Consider the following 8,814-nt stretch of genomic DNA (forward strand, 5'->3'; position numbering starts at 1 on the left):
AAATGTGGCTGCTACCAGCTGATTCAGACTTACTAGGATTTATCTCTGAGCCATATGGGAGGAGAGAGGGACGCCAGACAAACAAAGGTTCCGCTAGGAAAAAAGAAAGAGGATAGAAGGAGGTGTTAGAGATAGAGGAGGAGGAAGACGAGCAGTCCACTAGGTAGGTGTGGCTTTCAAATCTGTCCATATGTTCTTTGACACTCCTCCTGTTTCAAGAAGTTGAACCTAATTCTCCCCTCCTTGAGCACTGTGCCACCCAAGCAGCCAATGGAGAGGCCCACATAGCAAAGAAGTGAGGCCTTCTGCCAACAGCCAGGGGAATACACCAGATTGGAAGCGGATCCCCCGGGCCCACTCAAGCCTTCAGATGCCGACAGCTGCACCGACAGCCTGACAGCAAGTAAATGGGACCCCCTGAGACAGGACAACCCAGGCCCAACTCTTGAATTTCTACCCGCACAAATTGTGAGGCAGTAAGTGTCTCTTGTTTGAAACCACTAAGTTTGAGGTAGTATGTAACTTACAGGTAACCAGTCATGGTTGGTATTTCTCCCGGTAAGTGGATTACTCATTTTGTGCCTGGAAATCACACCATGTCTTCAGAATGTTTGACAGAAGAGAGAAAAGACTGCCTTGAGCCTCTGGATGAAGTGGGAAGTATTTGGGTCTAGAAATCCATAGAATTCTGGCCTTAGCTCTGTCACTAAGAAACCTTCTAAGTTATTTTACTTCTCTTGATCTTAGGCTCTAACTGAAGGAACCGAGCTAACTGCTATCTGATGCCTTATCTAGCTCTCCAACGCCGTGTGTGAAATGCTTGCATTTTACTGTTTTAGGTTGTATGGCCCAGCGTGAAAAACCCCAGCTCCAGAATTAGGCACCTTGGGCTTAATTCCTGGTACAGTCATTTGTGAAATAATTGTTCTCGGATGAATGATGTCACCATTTGAAGTCTTAATTTCTTCACATTAAGGGGATTAAATAAGGGAAGACAGGCAAAAATCTTAGCATGTGGAAGCATTTAGTAGGTACTCAATAAGTGCAGGCAACTGTTTTCTCTATTAGAGCAGCACATTTGTTAAAAACAAACTTTTGAAATTACAGAGTTGTATTTTTTATGCACTTGATAGGTAGTTTATAATATGGATGTAAAGTGCACCGTATAGAAACCTGGAGCATACTTTTACTATTTTTAAAAGAATAGAAATTTGCGTATGGGGTTTTGCCTTAGAATTTATTGCTGGATCATGAAGTCAACTCCAAATTATAATCTCATCCCTATAGGAAAGTACATTCTGCTATATGATGATTTATTTTTATATGTATTTCTGGGAATGCTTCACTGTGGAAAGTGAGGTGGGCCATGCCTCCTTGATTCTCCCACAGCACAGCCTATGGGTGGTACTTCATTTTATTTGCTTAAGCTGTACTTTTTATTAGTATCAAGATTAATAAAACTCTGAGGCAGTTTCTGCTTGTGCCTTAGGGTCTGCTCATTAATAATTCAGCTCATGTCCACTAAGCGCTCGGGCTTTCTTCTGCCATTTTCGAAATCAGGTTTCCCTGATTTGAGCTGCTGGCTGGATGGACAACCAGCAGCCCTCTGACAGGTTGCTACCTTCCTTGTTCCTATCCGGAACACTGAGCTCCCTTTGGCCCAGCTCAGTTTTCTGGGATACATTTCCAAAATCAATATCTGATGTCTCTGTTTGCTCTGGCACCTGCTCTTCACTCGGGCAGTGGCAAACAGGGTTAAATATTCTGAGCTTTCCATCTTTCTGTTATAGAGCCAGGGTCACCTGAGGCTCCAGACGAACTCTCCAGCTGGAGGCACAGAGTATTCTGGGCAGAATTCCTTGCCGTTCGGCATGTGCAAGGCTTGGCAATCAAGGGTCAAGAAAGAGTCCAGTTTCCTATGCTTTCGGTTTTGAATTTTCTTTTCTTTTTAAGATTTTATTTATTTATTTGACAGAGAGAGAGAGAAATCACAAGTAGGCAGAGTGGCAGGCAGGGAGAGAGGGGAGGGAGAAGGCTCCCTGCTGAGCAGAGAGCCCGATGTGGGGCTCAATCCCAGGACCCTGAAATCATAACCTGAGCTGAAGGCAGAGACTTAACCCACTGAGCCACCCAGGCACCTGGTTTTGAATTTTCTAATGAAGTTTTAACACCTAAGGTTTTAAAATGCAAAATATTTCTGTTGTTTCTTTTCTCTGTAATTTTTTGCTGTCATTAATTCCATTACAGCCACGAAACCATCATCCAGAAGCCTATTACTCTACTATTCATCCTAATGGAGTTATTTTCTAAACACCCCTGATTTACCTTATTGTGATCTGCAAGCATGAATTACTTGGTCAAATTTCTATCTTTGGCCAGTTTATTGCTGCTATTTTCTTGCCCTTATTCCTCCTACATTAGGTTTCCAGACTAGAATCCCGATTTTTATACAATGATGTCTATGTGGTGGTTCTGCATTCCCTTCATTATTTTAAGTGCCCACCTGCCTCAGGATCTGCACCTGCTTGTTTATCTAACATCTTTTACATACCATCTCTCTTTTATCAGGCAAAACCATGCTCTTTATGGGGGAACATGCACTGTGTTTTGCATATATTGACAGGTTTCAAACCCTGATGTCTAGTCCCAATTTCAGTGTTGCACAGTTTTTAGAAAATTCACAAACAGACTTGTTTGTATAAGGAATGAATCTGTTTTATGTAATATTCAAGATATTTAAAATCATAGAACTTGAGATTGCCTTATTATAATTGTATTCAAATTTAATACTTGACACAATTGACAGAGTGAAAAAGCAAATGATGGAAGGGGAGGAAATATTTCCAAAATATATCAAGAACTTACAACTCAACACAGCAATAAACAAGTCACCCAATTTAAAAATGGGCAAAGAACTTGAATAGGCCTTTCTCCAAAGACGATATATGAACAACTATATGAAAAGATGCTCAATGTCATTAATCATTAGGGAAATGCAAATCAAAATCACAATGATATCTATCCCCTTTATCCATTAGGATGGTTGCTATCAAAAAGCCCAGAAAATATCAAGTATTTCCAAGGGTGTGGAGAAACTGGAACTCTTGTGCACCACTGGGGATGTAAAATGATGCAGTCACTATGGAAAACAGCATGGTGCTTCCTCCAAAATTAAAAATAGAAGTACTCTAGCAGGGGCACCTGGGTGGCTCAGTGGGTTAAAGCTTCTGCCTTCAGCTCAGGTTATGAGGCACATATATGCACACACATAGATACTTACATATATTACATATAATTGAATTATTAAATTAATAATATATAATAATGAATTAAATATTGACTGTATTATATATATCCAAAACAATTGAAAACAGGATCTCAAAGAGATATTTGCACAACTTCATTTTTAGTAGCACTAGTAATAATAGCTAAGAGGTGAAACAACCCAAATGTCCATTAAAAGATGAATGAACACACAAAATGTGGTCTATATATATAATGGAACATTACTCAGCCTTAAAAAGGAAGGAAATTCTGACACATGCTACAACATGGATGAACTTTGAGGACATGATGCTACATGAAAGAAGCCAGTAACAAAAAGACAAATGCTGTATGGTTCTAGTATATGAGATATCTAAAGTGTCATATTCATAAAAACAGAGAGTAGAATGGTGATGCTAAGGGCTGGGGGAGGAGAAATGGGGAGTTGTTGTTTAGTACATATAAAGTTTCAGTTTTGCAAGTCAAAGAAGTTCTGGACATTGGTTGCACAACAATGTGAATACACTTACTGTGCACTTAAAAATGGTTAAAATGATAAATATTATATTATGTGGGTTTTGCTACAATAAAAATTTGACATCTGTATTTCACATATCTTCAGTGCATAATATGCATAAATCTTTTCTTAGGAATGTCACATCTTTGTGGGGGTCATAGCTACCCAGCTTTATAGCCAAACGGACTTGGCCCTCCACTCCTAACCAGTGTTCCGGCCAAGACAGGTGTAAGATACCAACACCCAAAAGTAGGTAGGTTATTTATTGGTAATGACCTTTTGGCACTAAATATATATATTTTTATTAAATACCACTCAGTGGGGAATTCTAAGAATACTTCCCCCTTTACTCCTTTGAGCTAGGGAAATGGGGTTAATAAAACTCTGTAGGGGTGGAACATTGCCATGCCTCTGTATCATGTAGTTTTCACAGTGGGCTTTTATAAGTGCACAAGATGGCAGCAGTGATGCACATGTGTCATACTTGCCAGCCCAGCATAGAAGCTATATGGCTGGCCACTAGCAGGAAGAGGAGGAAGGCTGTTTCCTGCATGCAGAGCCCTTCAGAATGGGGTATAGAAAAATGTTCTGCAGGTGCCTGGGCAGTATGTTTCGCAAAGGGACCCATAGAGCAGCCATGTGGAAATGTGAAACACTAGGTGGTATTCAGAAACATAGGAGGACCAGGAGTGAATTTCAAAAGGATGAGTGATGGGAATGAATATAACTTAGTCTTCTTTATATCCACAGTTCTCGACAATAAATTCTGTTGAACTGAACTAGTTTCAAGAACTTGAAAATATTTAGATGTGTATGTCTTGGGCTGAACAGTAAAGTGTTGGGTAGGTTTACATATACACATACATATCCATACAAAGAGAAAGATTATTAGTTTCAGAAAAATCTAAACACTAGAGTCTGCTAACTTAACTCACCTGGTAAGAAGTCTGTTGGTAATTATTTTTCCAAATCACATCTATATTCACTTTGTTTCTTCTAAGGCACTAATATCAATTTTTCGTAGGAATCTCAGGTCATTTGAAAAGCACAGTAAGTTTTTAAATAAAACAAAGACACTACAGCAACACCAAGAAGCTCTTACTGTATTAGGCTACAGCAAAAATATCAAGAGCAAAGGTTAGGGGTTATAATGGGAAAGGAGTTTTCTTTCTAGAAGAGCTGAGAGAAGTAATTGTCTTCATAACCTGATCACTTAGACCCAGAAGAACACATGCCAGGAAAAGGTCAAGAGGAATGAAGATGAAAGCCAAACAGAAAGATTTTAGGAAATAGCTGCCTGTTGCATAAGATGCATCTGCTATACCCACTGCCTCCCCTCCTGCCCTATAGGCAGTCCTCCAGGACTACCTGGTTCAGGGGGTTTGGGAGCTCCTGATGAATTTTACAGGCCTTAAAGAACTCTGTGTGTGTGTGTGTGTGTGTGTGTGTGTGCGCACGCATGTGTGTGTGTTGGTACCAAGGCTATCAACGTGGATGTTCTCCTGACTCATGGAAACTGTGTCACTCACCATTTCTCAATCCTCTAACAAGTGCTCAGAAGCAGATAGAGCACCCAACTCCACACTTTGGGAGGAAGCGTTTGTCTAAAATAAGGGGATAGACATCTCCATGATGCTTGCGGAAACTATCAGGAAAACCCCAGTGGAGAGTATCTCTATCTGTTTAGCCATGCCATTTTCTTGAAGAATAACTTCTGAGAGGTTTTAAAAATAAAATCCCCCAGCTGACCTCTTCTCCCACCAGTCCTCCTAGCTGATAATCTGATAAACATTCTGCAGGAGGTCCAGCCTGTTCCAGCAGAGCTTTCCACTTTTCTCCTTCACATCAGGTATGTAAAGTTTATCTTAAATTGAGAAAACTCAGATTGAGATTAAGTGCTGGAATTCTTTCTTGCCATGCCTCGTTTTGTTTTCCCTGCTGTTTTTTGTGAGCCTCGCGGCTTACCTGCAGTGTTGTTGTTGCAGATGTTAGACTTTTGAGGGTGTCACACAGGGGTGTTTGCATTGGATTGAAGAAACTTAACATAGTTTGCATGGGCATGCTCCCACCTTTTCTTTGTTGAAAGATCTAACAGCATATTTGTGCATGTCTAGTCAGAAAGCAAAGATAGAATCATTTATAATTGTTCTTGTTGCTCTTGATCACATAGTAAATGTGACAAAACAAGGGATGTTGTCAAGATGTGATCATTTTGTCTCTCATATTGGACCATAAGTTCTCTAGAAGTAATGTGTTCAATTAATTTTTGGCAACTTACAAAGTTACTTAAATTATCAAATTTTCAAAAAAAATGTATGAACTAGGTAAATAATATCAATAAGAAATAATAAGCCCTGGGTATCCTCAGGTTGTTAACTTTTAAACAACATTGTGCAAGGCAGTTTCCAGTGGGAACTATCCCTACTGAGATATTATTTTCATAAACTTGCTTATCTGCCTCTTACCATTGGAAGAAAAGGGTCTGAAACTCAGGGGTTTTAAACCTCTCTGAAAAACATTAAAGATTTTTGTCATTTATTCTGAATTATCTTCTGCCTTCAGCAAGTTGTTTTGAAAAGCAAGTAGGTATTTCTCAACCTGAGAGAAAGTTTGGCATTACACACTAGCCTTTGGAAGTGAAGAGCTACTGATCTCTTGGCCCAACAGCAGTGGGTCAGAAATTTAGAGCTGCTTTTCCAGGAGTAATAATGTATTTGCATAGATCCATCTACATCCTCATATTCATACTTTCCCCCATCAGCATTGTGCTAAACAATAAATTAAAAACATTTTAAGGTGGGGTGCCTGGATGGTTCGTTTGGTTGAGTCCCTGACTTTTGGTTTCCAGTAAGGTCATGATCAGGGGGTCATGAGATTCAGCCCCGCATGGGGTTCTGTGCTCAGTGTGGAGTCTACTTGGGATTCTCTCTCCCCCACACCATCATGTCCCCTGTGTGCATGCATGGATGTGTTCTCTCTCTCTCTCACTTTCTCTCAAATAAATAAATAAATAAATAATCTTTTTTAAAAGAAAAAGCATTTTGAGGCAATGGTTGGACTTAGGGGTACCTCCTGGGCAGTTAGACAAGATCAACATAATTCACCTTTCTGAGAATTGAACCTGCAGTCTTGACTTCATCAGCATCACATTCTAACAAACAAAGTCCGTTTTATATATATGTATAATACATTGCTTACCTTTCCATGAAAGGACATATATGAAAGGACACCAATACACAAATATATGTCATGCAAAGATTTAAGCATGTGTTTGAGCATGTACGTATAACAGCAGTTTCTGTAACTATTCCTAATTCTGGTAAGCTGATTAGTCCTAAAAAACTTCTCAATTCTTAACCATATGTCTAGCAACGACTCTCTTAAATGGACACTCAATCTTCTGAGGAGGCCAAAACAACAATCCTTTCTTCCATTAGTCCTTCTCTAAGGCTATCAACTCCCTGCCCTGAGATCTCATTTCCAGACTCCTTTCTTCCCTCCCTCCTTTCTCTCTCCCTCTCTACCTACTTTCTTCCCTTCCTTTCTTTCTTCTTTCCTCCCAGCACAAATAGTGTTGAACCACTGTTGTAGTCACTATGACTATAGGATAAACAAGATCCTATGACTATAGGATAAACAAGATCCCTGGGAGAGGAGGTGGTAAGATTAACTAGTGCATTCCAGAAGGTCCTCATTGAGTAGACAACAAATACCTGAAGAAGGTGAAGGAGAAAGCCTCAAAGAAAAGCCCTTGTATTGAAAGCCAAAAGTGAATGATCCTTCAGAATAAATGGTAGACCTTCTTACTTGTCTCTGTGGTGCTTAGTGAGTCAATTATGCATTGAGAAGTATCCAGTGACCTATCTTTGTCAAGAAGACAAAAAATAGAAATCTGAGTCTCTTCCTTCTTCCCCTGATTGAATCCTCAGAGACAATTGTGAAGACTGTATGCTCTGACTCTCCACAGAAAGAAAATTTATCAGACAAGGAGGTGAGATGAGTCCTACAGACATGGGTCGAAAGCCTAAATGGCTCTCTCTTTCGCACAGCATCCAACAAAACTCAAGGGTGAAATTAAATTTTTTCATATAGGAAATAGTCTTACTTGGCACCAGGCACAAGTGTCTTAAACAAGTTCTTAATATTTCAACCAAAAAAAGAAAAGGGTAGAGAGGGAGAAAGAGAAAACTTGAGCAGAATCTACAGAGGAGAATGTAGGTTTTACTGAGCAAGTCCAGATATGCCCACACCAACCAGAGAAACTCTCAGGATAATCCCACAGTTGAGGTCTGTTTGCCTGCATAGGCCAGATGTGCAGATGTTAGCAAGCAAGCCTCTCTAAGAGAAGGAAGGCATCCATACCACTGCTGCTGTCAAGATTTTAATACTCAACAACATTGGTGAATGACTACCATATTCTAAATCCTGTGACAAATGCTAGAAATGCAAACATAAATAAAACACAGTTCTTGTCAGGTTAGGATGAGCTCAGCCACCACAAGTTTATATATAGTTCCCCACCAAACTGCACTGAATATCTTTACCCATCTTTGGTTTAGTCTACTTAGAGCTATACCATTGCAAATTAGAATAGTGGAAAGTATAGTGCCTGTGTCAGATATATTGTATCTATATTATATATAATATTATGTTATATAGTATTTTTATATATCTATATCTATATCTGTCTATATCTATAGAGATATCTCTATATAGAGATATCTCTATATCTAGATAGATATAGATATAGATATAGATATCTCTCTCTATAAATATCTCTATAAATATATAGAGATATATATAGAGAGAGATATCTATCTATCTATATCTATAGATGTCTCTATAGATATAGATACATCTATATCTATAGATAGGTATAGATATAGATATATCTCCCAAATATAACCTGAATAGATGATGAATTCCAGAAAAAGTGGGTCTTACATCCCAAAGGTCTGATTATTTTATAAATAACAAAGGGCAGGGAAGCTTCTATTATATTTTTGCTTGGTCCAAACATGAATATCATGGTG

Source organism: Neovison vison, chromosome 11, assembly GCF_020171115.1.
Source record: "Neovison vison isolate M4711 chromosome 11, ASM_NN_V1, whole genome shotgun sequence".
Classification (NCBI taxonomy): domain Eukaryota; kingdom Metazoa; phylum Chordata; class Mammalia; order Carnivora; family Mustelidae; genus Neogale; species Neogale vison.